Below are 13251 nucleotides of genomic sequence, written 5' to 3'. Positions count from 1 at the left end.
AGTCTCCAAGGCACATCATTGCCTGCAACCGGAGCTGACAGCAGGTGGGGTAGGGGAGGGGAATCGCTCTATTGTACACCTGAAACAAAGACAACCCTATCGATCAATTTCTCGGAAGTACAATTTCAACATTAAAAAAAATATATTTAAAAAGCAAACTAGGTATCCAAAGGAGAAATCTAACAAATATCCAAACACTGAGAAAGTAACCTTCTAGATGATCAAAGATCAAAGATCAAATCTCAATGCATTGAAGTGAAGGAAAATGAACATACAACATATGAAAATGTGTGGGACACAGCACAATCAATGGACAGCACCATGTAGAGCAATCACTGCCTATGTTAGAAAGGAGGAGGAGCATCTGGGAGGCTCAGTCAGTTAGTCCAACTCTTGATTTTGACTCGGGTCATGATGAAACTCGAGGTTGTGAGACTGAACCTGCATTGTGCTGGTGCTGGGCATGGAGGCTGTTTAATAATCTCTCTCTCTCTCTCTCTCTCTCTCTCTCTGTACCCCTTCCCTGTCTCTCTCTCTCTCTCTCTCTCTCTCTGTCTCAAAACAATAAGCTCTCCACGTCAGAACCTAGAAAAAGATGAGAAAATAAAACTAAAGAAGAAAACCAAAGGAATCCTTCCACCCAGTTTCAAGATCTACAGCTATAGTAATCAAAAATGTGTGGTGTTGGTGAAGGGATAGACAAATGGAACAGTATAAAGATAGATAAGTGGAACAGGATCAAACCCAGAAAGAGACCAACCACCAACATGTCAATGGGATTCTGACAAAGGGGAAAAGCAATTCAATGGAGGAGTGACAGCGTTTTGAAGAAATGGTGCTAGAGCAAGTGGACTTCCAGAGACAAAGAAGAAGAAGGAGGCCCAAGAAGAAGAGGGAGGGGCAGAGAGGAGGAGGAGGTGGAGGTGGAGGACGAGGAGGACGAGGACCACAATCGAAGGCTCATCCTCTGTACAAAACTGAACTCGTGGCGCCTGGGTGACTCAGTCGCTGAGGCAGCCAGCTCTTCATTTCGGCTCTTGTCATGCTCTCAGGGTCCCGGGACAAAATCAGGCTCCAAGCTCACTGGGGAGTCTGCTTAAGGACGCTCTTTTCGCTTCTCCCTCCACCCCACGCCCCACTCATGCGCATGCTCACTCTCTCAAAAAGAAAAAAAAATTTGTTAAATTAACTCAAAATTAATCACCGCCTTCTACGTAAAATGATAAATCTTCTAGGGAAAAAAATGTCCAGAATGGACAGCTAGGTAAAGAATCCTCCGACTGGACATCAAATCATGTTCCGTTCAAGAAGAGTTGATTCATTAGACATGATCCAACAAATCAGAATTGGAAGTCTGTAATGTGTGAAACACCTTGTGAAGAAGACCCAAAAGGGAAGCTACAAACTGGGAGAAAATAGGTGCAAACCACATACCTGATAAAGGACTCCTGTCGGAAGGAGAGAACCTCAAAAGTTGACCCCCAAAGAAGCAAGCCATCCAGTCTGAAAAGAACAAAAACAAAAAAAAATGGGCAAAAGACCGAAACCCTTTACCAAAGAGTATACAGATGGAAATCCCATAAAAAGTTACCATCGGGGCAATTCAAATTCAAACTCCAATGAGCTCTCACTGCACACCTATCAGCATGATGCAAACCAAATGCACCCGAGAGGGAGAGAGAGACCCCACTCCCCAATGCAAGGCAGGATGTGGAACGACTGGATCGCTCCTGCATCGCTGTTGGGAATGGAAGGTGATAGAGCTCCCTCTTGAAAACAGTTCACAGTTCCTTTTCTTTTTCAAGGCCTGGATTTAAATTCCAGGGAACAAGCAGTAGAATATGCTTTTCGGGTGCACAGGATAGTGACCCAACCCTCCACACAGTTTCTCTGAAAACTAGACTTGCAACCACCCTAGGACCCCAGTCATTGCACTCTTGGCATTTCTCTGCGAGAAATCCAAACTTACGTTTGCTCAAAAACCTGTACAGGAACGGATCTGTGTCCTGATGGAAGCAGTGGGGCTGCCAAGGGGGTAGAAGTGACTGCAGTGGTTGGATATTGACACTGGACAGCCTTGTAAGAGATGTTCTCATCTTGCTTCTTTGAAGGCCCCTTCCCATTCATGGTGGTCCTGGGGACAAGGAGAAAAGGAATGTCAACGATTTCAAGAAGTTGAAAGGATTTCAAGAAGTTGAAACCAAGCATTAGAACACCATCTCTTCTACATGAATTCATTCTCATATTCACCCCCAGTCTCCCAAAGCAGACAGGAGGGGTCTGGTCCAACAGGGGTTGCGGGCAGTGGCCCTTCCACAGGCCATCTCCCCTCCAGCCTAGAAGTCCAACGACCAGGTCCCAGGCTTTCAACTCATCTCATTCTCTAGGGGCCTTCTCTAGGGGCCCCAGGGAACTTCTGGGCTCTTTCTCTGCCTTCTAGGAGGCTCTGTGGGGCTGGGTCGAGTGCTCTCAGCCGACTTGGACCACACTGCCAGGTGTCTCCCCCTGCATTTGCCACCCTTCGACACAGGAGGATCAAGTGGGAGGATGTCCTCTCAGAGAGATCCATGGCGATCAGCATAGATGTCCTCTCTCTTCCATTGTTTACCCTCATCTCTCAGGCGTTTCTACCATCTCTTGATTTCCCTGGAATTTCAACCCCAGGAGAGGGGGGGTGGGTCAGAAGCCAAACATTTGGCTTCCCACTCCTGTCTTTCTTGAAGGTTTTCCCCGAACCAATGGGCCTAAAACAACATTCATAACCTGATATGGTTTCTGTGGGCCAGCCATCCAGGTGCAACTAGCCAGGTCCCTGTGGCTCAGGATCTCTCACAAGGCTGCAGTCCAGAGGGCCTCTGGATCTTCAGTCATCTGCGGGCTTGTTGGGGGTAAGTCTGCTTTTGAGCTCACTCAGCTGGCTGTGAGCAGCCAGAGGCCCTCCATTGCTGGAAGCAAGAAATAGTCATTCCTTGCCCCATGGGCCTCTCCAGCATAAAGCTCCCAAGGAGCAGCTGGCTTCCCTGGGAACAGATGCGGGAGGGAGGGACGGAGGGCGGGCAAGCCCAAGAGGAGACCAGTCTCTTTGTCAACTCACCTCCGAAGGGACATCCTATCACTTTGGCCACATTCTGTCCTTTACAAGGGAGTCAGTAGTTCTGACTCGAATCAAGAGGTGGAGTATGGAACACAAAACGATGTGTACCCAAGATGGGAATCGTTGGAGACCCTTAAAGGCTGCCCTCCCTACTTGGCTGGGACTTGACCTCAGCTAGCCACCACTATAATCTCTGCATCCTTATATTATTATATATTATGTTAGATTATATTACATGCACTATTATCTTTGCATAGAATCATCACATCCTAGGACGTGAACGAGGGGAACAATTTACCAAGCCCTTCTGGGATCCTTCAGCAGCTTGCCTAGAAGTTCCTTGCCCAACAGTGCCTGTCAGTTCAGTGTCTGGCTCCTGATTTCGGTTCAGGGCTGATCACGTGATCTGGGAAATCCAGACCAGCGTCTGGTTCAGCACTTGAGTCCGAAGCCTGTCGAGGAATCTCTCTAACTCGGCCCCTCCCCCGCCTGCATGTGTGTGCGTTCCTTTGTGTGTGTGTGTGTGTATGTGTGCGCCGTCACCCTTTCTGTCTCACCAAGGAAGAAGAAGAAGAAGAAGAAGAAGAAGAAGAAGAAGAAGAAGAAGAAGAAGAAGAAGAAGAAGAAGAAGAAGAAGAAGAACAGTACTAGGCATAGTAGTAGAAGTTATTGGCACAGCAGGTGATCATTAGACAACCCTGGTTTGGAACGGGAGCTCTGAAATTCACTAGCTGTGTGATCTTGGGGCAAGTTGTTTCCCCTGTCTGAACCTCAGTCAGACATGACACACTGGGTTATTGGGACGATTAAGGGATCGATACAAGACACTTCAAACCGTCCCTTGCTTGGCATAGAATCCCTTAATCAAATCCATTCTCAGTAGCAGGAGTCTCAGCCATTGGATATTTTTATTTTTATTTGTGTTACGCTGAACACTGAAAAATATTCTCTCACACTCATACGGCTCCAGGGAATATGGAGCATCAGGCTAAAGGATGGGGTGGATCTCAAGTCAAAGGAGCCATGGGTATGGCTGAAGGGGTAAGCACAGGAGCTTTTGTGCTCTGGTTGTGAGTGTTGGTGGCTGCTGGGCAAGGGAATCAGACCTGCAGGGGACCCGAGAACTTGGAATCTGGCCAGTGCACCCTTGCTCCCTTCTTGGGCTTCCTGGGTTTCAGGGGAGCCTTTGGCCCTTGAGGGTACTTGGAGGCTGTGCCCGGAACAGCAGGAGCAGGAGCAGGAGGCCCCCCGGAGACAGGCTGGACCTTGGGCCCAGAGTTGGCCAGCTTCTGCCTGAGGCAATGGTTTTGGGCCTGGAGCCTTTGGAACTCCCTCTCTGCCCACAGGACAGCCTTCTGGCTCTCCTCACTCCTCTTCTCCACCACGAGGCGCTCCCGCTCATGCAAGGAGGCGATTTGCTGCCATTCTCGGTGCAGGTCGGCGGCCATGTTCCTATAGAGGCCCAAGTGCCAGTGGGCAGCATCCGCCTTCCTGCGCACCTTGGCAAGCTCGTTCTTCACTTGCAGGCAGCGTGCCTTCTCCTCCATCATCTTCCTCTCCAGGTGTCTGAGGTGCTCTTCGCACAGCTTCGGCTCTGCCTCAAGCTTCAGGCGCAACTTCGGAATCTCACCGTCCAGGAGGGTGTTCCGAAGGTGAACAGGTCCTTGCTCAGCTTGGTGGCTTGTTGGGTTTCTTGGGAGCTCTTCATTCCTCTGACGTGCCTTCTTCAGTGCCCTGGACGGCTTGAATTGGTTCACGGGGCTCCCGCCTGAGGGCACGTGGTCAGGGGAGGAGGAGCCAGTCTCCACCTGCCTCCTTGAGCCCCCACCTTCCAGATGATCTCCAAGCAGCTCTAGCACATGCATCCCCTTCAGGAGGATCTGGCTGAGGGTGTGCTGTTGGCTCTGGCCCTCAGCGCTGGCCTGCCGCCGCACTCCTCCTTCAGGAAGCTCTGGCCTGCCTGCCTGCCCTGCCTCGTCCTGCACTCTCTGTCCACAGCTGCCAATCTCCTGAACCAGCGGGTCTGCACTTGCCTGCAGATCACGGCTGTCCTTGAAGCCTTCTGGCGTTTTCCTCACCAGGGCTTCTCCATCTTCCTGGGCTGCTCCACAGATGGGATTTTCATGAGGCAGCTGCTGAGGGCTCTTCAACAGCCTTTGCCGAACTCCCTTCCGCAGTTGCGTGGTGTTTCCCACTGACCAATACCCGGCATCTTGATTCAGGGCAGCCAGAGCAAGAAGCTGGAACGGGAGAGGACTGGCCTTCGGCTCGGATGATGCGACAGCTCCACGGGCTTGTGCGTCCGGTTCGGTCTTCTCCATGCCTTTTCCAGAGACTTCCTCGTTCCGGGCACACTGCCACTTTCTTCTTCGGAAGCTGAGTGCACTCTTTCCCAGGAACACCACCACTGCAGTGCACACCAGGATCTCCCAGCGAAACCCAGAGACTCGTGGCACATGTGGCCAACGTTCGGATATCACCAACCCAGCAGCCCACAGCTGCTCCAGGACAGCCCACAGCGGCTCCAGAACTGTGTGGGGAGGCATTTGGATGGCCCCCAGCTGGCTCCAAAGAGCCTTGTGGCTTGGTCTCCGATCACCAGTGTCTTCTGGGCCACTAGGAAGTGCTTGGAACCCCTACGAGGGTTCCGTCTCCAACGCAAACCAGTGCCTGGCAACAGGAGCTGAAGGGAGGAGGGGTGGGGGAGGTGCACCTGAGTCTCCAAGGCACATCATTGCCTGCAACCGGAGCTGACAGCAGGTGGGGTAGGGGAGGGGAATCGCTCTATTGTACACCTGAAACAAAGACAACCCTATCGATCAATTTCTCGGAAGTACAATTTCAACATTAAAAAAAATATATTTAAAAAGCAAACTAGGTATCCAAAGGAGAAATCTAACAAATATCCAAACACTGAGAAAGTAACCTTCTAGATGATCAAAGATCAAAGATCAAATCTCAATGCATTGAAGTGAAGGAAAATGAACATACAACATATGAAAATGTGTGGGACACAGCACAATCAATGGACAGCACCATGTAGAGCAATCACTGCCTATGTTAGAAAGGAGGAGGAGCATCTGGGAGGCTCAGTCAGTTAGTCCAACTCTTGATTTTGACTCGGGTCATGATGAAACTCGAGGTTGTGAGACTGAACCTGCATTGTGCTGGTGCTGGGCATGGAGGCTGTTTAATAATCTCTCTCTCTCTCTCTCTCTCTCTCTCTCTCTCTCTGTACCCCTTCCCTGTCTCTCTCTCTCTCTCTCTCTCTCTCTGTCTCAAAACAATAAGCTCTCCACGTCAGAACCTAGAAAAAGATGAGAAAATAAAACTAAAGAAGAAAACCAAAGGAATCCTTCCACCCAGTTTCAAGATCTACAGCTATAGTAATCAAAAATGTGTGGTGTTGGTGAAGGGATAGACAAATGGAACAGTATAAAGATAGATAAGTGGAACAGGATCAAACCCAGAAAGAGACCAACCACCAACATGTCAATGGGATTCTGACAAAGGGGAAAAGCAATTCAATGGAGGAGTGACAGCGTTTTGAAGAAATGGTGCTAGAGCAAGTGGACTTCCAGAGACAAAGAAGAAGAAGGAGGCCCAAGAAGAAGAGGGAGGGGCAGAGAGGAGGAGGAGGTGGAGGTGGAGGACGAGGAGGACGAGGACCACAGTCGAAGGCTCATCCTCTGTACAAAACTGAACTCGTGGCGCCTGGGTGACTCAGTCGCTGAGGCAGCCAGCTCTTCATTTCGGCTCTTGTCATGCTCTCAGGGTCCCGGGACAAAATCAGGCTCCAAGCTCACTGGGGAGTCTGCTTAAGGACGCTCTTTTCGCTTCTCCCTCCACCCCACGCCCCACTCATGCGCATGCTCACTCTCTCAAAAAGAAAAAAAAATTTGTTAAATTAACTCAAAATTAATCACCGCCTTCTACGTAAAATGATAAATCTTCTAGGGAAAAAAATGTCCAGAATGGACAGCTAGGTAAAGAATCCTCCGACTGGACATCAAATCATGTTCCGTTCAAGAAGAGTTGATTCATTAGACATGATCCAACAAATCAGAATTGGAAGTCTGTAATGTGTGAAACACCTTGTGAAGAAGACCCAAAAGGGAAGCTACAAACTGGGAGAAAATAGGTGCAAACCACATACCTGATAAAGGACTCCTGTCGGAAGGAGAGAACCTCAAAAGTTGACCCCCAAAGAAGCAAGCCATCCAGTCTGAAAAGAACAAAAACAAAAAAAAATGGGCAAAAGACCGAAACCCTTTACCAAAGAGTATACAGATGGAAATCCCATAAAAAGTTACCATCGGGGCAATTCAAATTCAAACTCCAATGAGCTCTCACTGCACACCTATCAGCATGATGCAAACCAAATGCACCCGAGAGGGAGAGAGAGACCCCACTCCCCAATGCAAGGCAGGATGTGGAACGACTGGATCGCTCCTGCATCGCTGTTGGGAATGGAAGGTGATAGAGCTCCCTCTTGAAAACAGTTCACAGTTCCTTTTCTTTTTCAAGGCCTGGATTTAAATTCCAGGGAACAAGCAGTAGAATATGCTTTTCGGGTGCACAGGATAGTGACCCAACCCTCCACACAGTTTCTCTGAAAACTAGACTTGCAACCACCCTAGGACCCCAGTCATTGCACTCTTGGCATTTCTCTGCGAGAAATCCAAACTTACGTTTGCTCAAAAACCTGTACAGGAACGGATCTGTGTCCTGATGGAAGCAGTGGGGCTGCCAAGGGGGTAGAAGTGACTGCAGTGGTTGGATATTGACACTGGACAGCCTTGTAAGAGATGTTCTCATCTTGCTTCTTTGAAGGCCCCTTCCCATTCATGGTGGTCCTGGGGACAAGGAGAAAAGGAATGTCAACGATTTCAAGAAGTTGAAAGGATTTCAAGAAGTTGAAACCAAGCATTAGAACACCATCTCTTCTACATGAATTCATTCTCATATTCACCCCCAGTCTCCCAAAGCAGACAGGAGGGGTCTGGTCCAACAGGGGTTGCGGGCAGTGGCCCTTCCACAGGCCATCTCCCCTCCAGCCTAGAAGTCCAACGACCAGGTCCCAGGCTTTCAACTCATCTCATTCTCTAGGGGCCTTCTCTAGGGGCCCCAGGGAACTTCTGGGCTCTTTCTCTGCCTTCTAGGAGGCTCTGTGGGGCTGGGTCGAGTGCTCTCAGCCGACTTGGACCACACTGCCAGGTGTCTCCCCCTGCATTTGCCACCCTTCGACACAGGAGGATCAAGTGGGAGGATGTCCTCTCAGAGAGATCCATGGCGATCAGAATAGATGTCCTCTCTCTTCCATTGTTTACCCTCATCTCTCAGGCGTTTCGACCATCTCTTGATTTCCCTGGAATTTCAACCCCAGGAGAGGGGGGGTGGGTCAGAAGCCAAACATTTGGCTTCCCACTCCTGTCTTTCTTGAAGGTTTTCCCCGAACCAATGGGCCTAAAACAACATTCATAACCTGATATGGTTTCTGTGGGCCAGCCATCCAGGTGCAACTAGCCAGGTCCCTGTGGCTCAGGATCTCTCACAAGGCTGCAGTCCAGAGGGCCTCTGGATCTTCAGTCATCTGCGGGCTTGTTGGGGGTAAGTCTGCTTTTGAGCTCACTCAGCTGGCTGTGAGCAGCCAGAGGCCCTCCATTGCTGGAAGCAAGAAATAGTCATTCCTTGCCCCATGGGCCTCTCCAGCATAAAGCTCCCAAGGAGCAGCTGGCTTCCCTGGGAACAGATGCGGGAGGGAGGGACGGAGGGCGGGCAAGCCCAAGAGGAGACCAGTCTCTTTGTCAACTCACCTCCGAAGGGACATCCTATCACTTTGGCCACATTCTGTCCTTTACAAGGGAGTCAGTAGTTCTGACTCGAATCAAGAGGTGGAGTATGGAACACAAAACGATGTGTACCCAAGATGGGAATCGTTGGAGACCCTTAAAGGCTGCCCTCCCTACTTGGCTGGGACTTGACCTCAGCTAGCCACCACTATAATCTCTGCATCCTTATATTATTATATATTATGTTAGATTATATTACATGCACTATTATCTTTGCATAGAATCATCACATCCTAGGACGTGAACGAGGGGAACAATTTACCAAGCCCTTCTGGGATCCTTCAGCAGCTTGCCTAGAAGTTCCTTTCCCAAGGGTGCCTGTCAGTTCAGTGTCTGGCTCCTGATTTCGGTTCAGGGCTGATCACGTGATCTGGGAAATCCAGACCAGCGTCTGGTTCAGCACTTGAGTCCCAAGCCTGTCGAGGAATCTCTCTAACTCTGCCCCTCCCCCGCCTGCATGTGTGTGCGTTCCTTTGTGTGTGTGTGTGTGTGTATGTGTGCGCCGTCACCCTTTCTGTCTCACCAAGGAAGAAGAAGAAGAAGAAGAAGAAGAAGAAGAAGAAGAAGAAGAAGAAGAAGAAGAAGAAGAAGAAGAAGAAGAAAGAAGAAGAAGAAGAAGAAGAAGAAGAAGAAGAAGAAGAAGAAGAAGAAGAAGAACAGTAGTAGGCATAGTAGTAGAAGTTATTGGCACAGCAGGTGATCATTAGACAACCCTGGTTTGGAACGGGAGCTCTGAAATTCACTAGCTGTGTGATCTTGGGGCAAGTTGTTTCCCCTGTCTGAACCTCAGTCAGACATGACACACTGGGTTATTGGGACGATTAAGGGATCGATACAAGACACTTCAAACCGTCCCTTGCTTGGCATAGAATCCCTTAATCAAATCCATTCTCAGTAGCAGGAGTCTCAGCCATTGGATATTTTTATTTTTATTTGTGTTACGCTGAACACTGAAAAATATTCTCTCACACTCATACGGCTCCAGGGAATATGGAGCATCAGGCTAAAGGATGGGGTGGATCTCAAGTCAAAGGAGCCATGGGTATGGCTGAAGGGGTAAGCACAGGAGCTTTTGTGCTCTGGTTGTGAGTGTTGGTGGCTGCTGGGCAAGGGAATCAGACCTGCAGGGGACCCGAGAACTTGGAATCTGGCCAGTGCACCCTTGCTCCCTTCTTGGGCTTCCTGGGTTTCAGGGGAGCCTTTGGCCCTTGAGGGTACTTGGAGGCTGTGCCCGGAACAGCAGGAGCAGGAGCAGGAGGCCCCCCGGAGACAGGCTGGACCTTGGGCCCAGAGTTGGCCAGCTTCTGCCTGAGGCAATGGTTTTGGGCCTGGAGCCTTTGGAACTCCCTCTCTGCCCACAGGACAGCCTTCTGGCTCTCCTCACTCCTCTTCTCCACCACGAGGCGCTCCCGCTCATGCAAGGAGGCGATTTGCTGCCATTCTCGGTGCAGGTCGGCGGCCATGTTCCTATAGAGGCCCAAGTGCCAGTGGGCAGCATCCGCCTTCCTGCGCACCTTGGCAAGCTCGTTCTTCACTTGCAGGCAGCGTGCCTTCTCCTCCATCATCTTCCTCTCCAGGTGTCTGAGGTGCTCTTCGCACAGCTTCGGCTCTGCCTCAAGCTTCAGGCGCAACTTCGGAATCTCACCGTCCAGGAGGGTGTTCCGAAGGTGAACAGGTCCTTGCTCAGCTTGGTGGCTTGTTGGGTTTCTTGGGAGCTCTTCATTCCTCTGACGTGCCTTCTTCAGTGCCCTGGACGGCTTGAATTGGTTCACGGGGCTCCCGCCTGAGGGCACGTGGTCAGGGGAGGAGGAGCCAGTCTCCACCTGCCTCCTTGAGCCCCCACCTTCCAGATGATCTCCAAGCAGCTCTAGCACATGCATCCCCTTCAGGAGGATCTGGCTGAGGGTGTGCTGTTGGCTCTGGCCCTCAGCGCTGGCCTGCCGCCGCACTCCTCCTTCAGGAAGCTCTGGCCTGCCTGCCTGCCCTGCCTCGTCCTGCACTCTCTGTCCACAGCTGCCAATCTCCTGAACCAGCGGGTCTGCACTTGCCTGCAGATCACGGCTGTCCTTGAAGCCTTCTGGCGTTTTCCTCACCAGGGCTTCTCCATCTTCCTGGGCTGCTCCACAGATGGGATTTTCATGAGGCAGCTGCTGAGGGCTCTTCAACAGCCTTTGCCGAACTCCCTTCCGCAGTTGCGTGGTGTTTCCCACTGACCAATACCCGGCATCTTGATTCAGGGCAGCCAGAGCAAGAAGCTGGAACGGGAGAGGACTGGCCTTCGGCTCGGATGATGCGACAGCTCCACGGGCTTGTGCGTCCGGTTCGGTCTTCTCCATGCCTTTTCCAGAGACTTCCTCGTTCCGGGCACACTGCCACTTTCTTCTTCGGAAGCTGAGTGCACTCTTTCCCAGGAACACCACCACTGCAGTGCACACCAGGATCTCCCAGCGAAACCCAGAGACTCGTGGCACATGTGGCCAACGTTCGGATATCACCAACCCAGCAGCCCACAGCTGCTCCAGGACAGCCCACAGCGGCTCCAGAACTGTGTGGGGAGGCATTTGGATGGCCCCCAGCTGGCTCCAAAGAGCCTTGTGGCTTGGTCTCCGATCACCAGTGTCTTCTGGGCCACTAGGAAGTGCTTGGAACCCCTACGAGGGTTCCGTCTCCAACGCAAACCAGTGCCTGGCAACAGGAGCTGAAGGGAGGAGGGGTGGGGGAGGTACACCTGAGTCTCCAAGGCACATCATTGCCTGCAACCGGAGCTGACAGCAGGTGGGGTAGGGGAGGGGAATCGCTCTATTGTACACCTGAAACAAAGACAACCCTATCGATCAATTTCTCGGAAGTACAATTTCAACATTAAAAAAAATATATTTAAAAAGCAAACTAGGTATCCAAAGGAGAAATCTAACAAATATCCAAACACTGAGAAAGTAACCTTCTAGATGATCAAAGATCAAAGATCAAATCTCAATGCATTGAAGTGAAGGAAAATGAACATACAACATATGAAAATGTGTGGGACACAGCACAATCAATGGACAGCACCATGTAGAGCAATCACTGCCTATGTTAGAAAGGAGGAGGAGCATCTGGGAGGCTCAGTCAGTTAGTCCAACTCTTGATTTTGACTCGGGTCATGATGAAACTCGAGGTTGTGAGACTGAACCTGCATTGTGCTGGTGCTGGGCATGGAGGCTGTTTAATAATCTCTCTCTCTCTCTCTCTCTCTCTCTCTCTCTCTGTACCCCTTCCCTGTCTCTCTCTCTCTCTCTCTCTCTCTCTGTCTCAAAACAATAAGCTCTCCACGTCAGAACCTAGAAAAAGATGAGAAAATAAAACTAAAGAAGAAAACCAAAGGAATCCTTCCACCCAGTTTCAAGATCTACAGCTATAGTAATCAAAAATGTGTGGTGTTGGTGAAGGGATAGACAAATGGAACAGTATAAAGATAGATAAGTGGAACAGGATCAAACCCAGAAAGAGACCAACCACCAACATGTCAATGGGATTCTGACAAAGGGGAAAAGCAATTCAATGGAGGAGTGACAGCGTTTTGAAGAAATGGTGCTAGAGCAAGTGGACTTCCAGAGACAAAGAAGAAGAAGGAGGCCCAAGAAGAAGAGGGAGGGGCAGAGAGGAGGAGGAGGTGGAGGTGGAGGACGAGGAGGACGAGGAGCACAATCGAAGGCTCATCCTCTGTACAAAACTGAACTCGTGGCGCCTGGGTGACTCAGTCGCTGAGGCAGCCAGCTCTTCATTTCGGCTCTTGTCATGCTCTCAGGGTCCCGGGACAAAATCAGGCTCCAAGCTCACTGGGGAGTCTGCTTAAGGACGCTCTTTTCGCTTCTCCCTCCACCCCACGCCCCACTCATGCGCATGCTCACTCTCTCAAAAAGAAAAAAAAATTTGTTAAATTAACTCAAAATTAATCACCGCCTTCTACGTAAAATGATAAATCTTCTAGGGAAAAAAATGTCCAGAATGGACAGCTAGGTAAAGAATCCTCCGACTGGACATCAAATCATGTTCCGTTCAAGAAGAGTTGATTCATTAGACATGATCCAACAAATCAGAATTGGAAGTCTGTAATGTGTGAAACACCTTGTGAAGAAGACCCAAAAGGGAAGCTACAAACTGGGAGAAAATAGGTGCAAACCACATACCTGATAAAGGACTCCTGTCGGAAGGAGAGAACCTCAAAAGTTGACCCCCAAAGAAGCAAGCCATCCAGTCTGAAAAGAACAAAAACAAAAAAAAATGGGCAAAAGACCGAAACCCTTTACCAAAGAGTATACAGAT

The sequence above is a fragment of the Meles meles genome, chromosome 1 (genome assembly GCF_922984935.1).
Source record: "Meles meles chromosome 1, mMelMel3.1 paternal haplotype, whole genome shotgun sequence".
NCBI lineage: Eukaryota > Metazoa > Chordata > Mammalia > Carnivora > Mustelidae > Meles > Meles meles.
The sequence above is the reverse complement of the archived record's forward strand: the minus strand, read 5'-3'. Positions refer to the sequence as shown.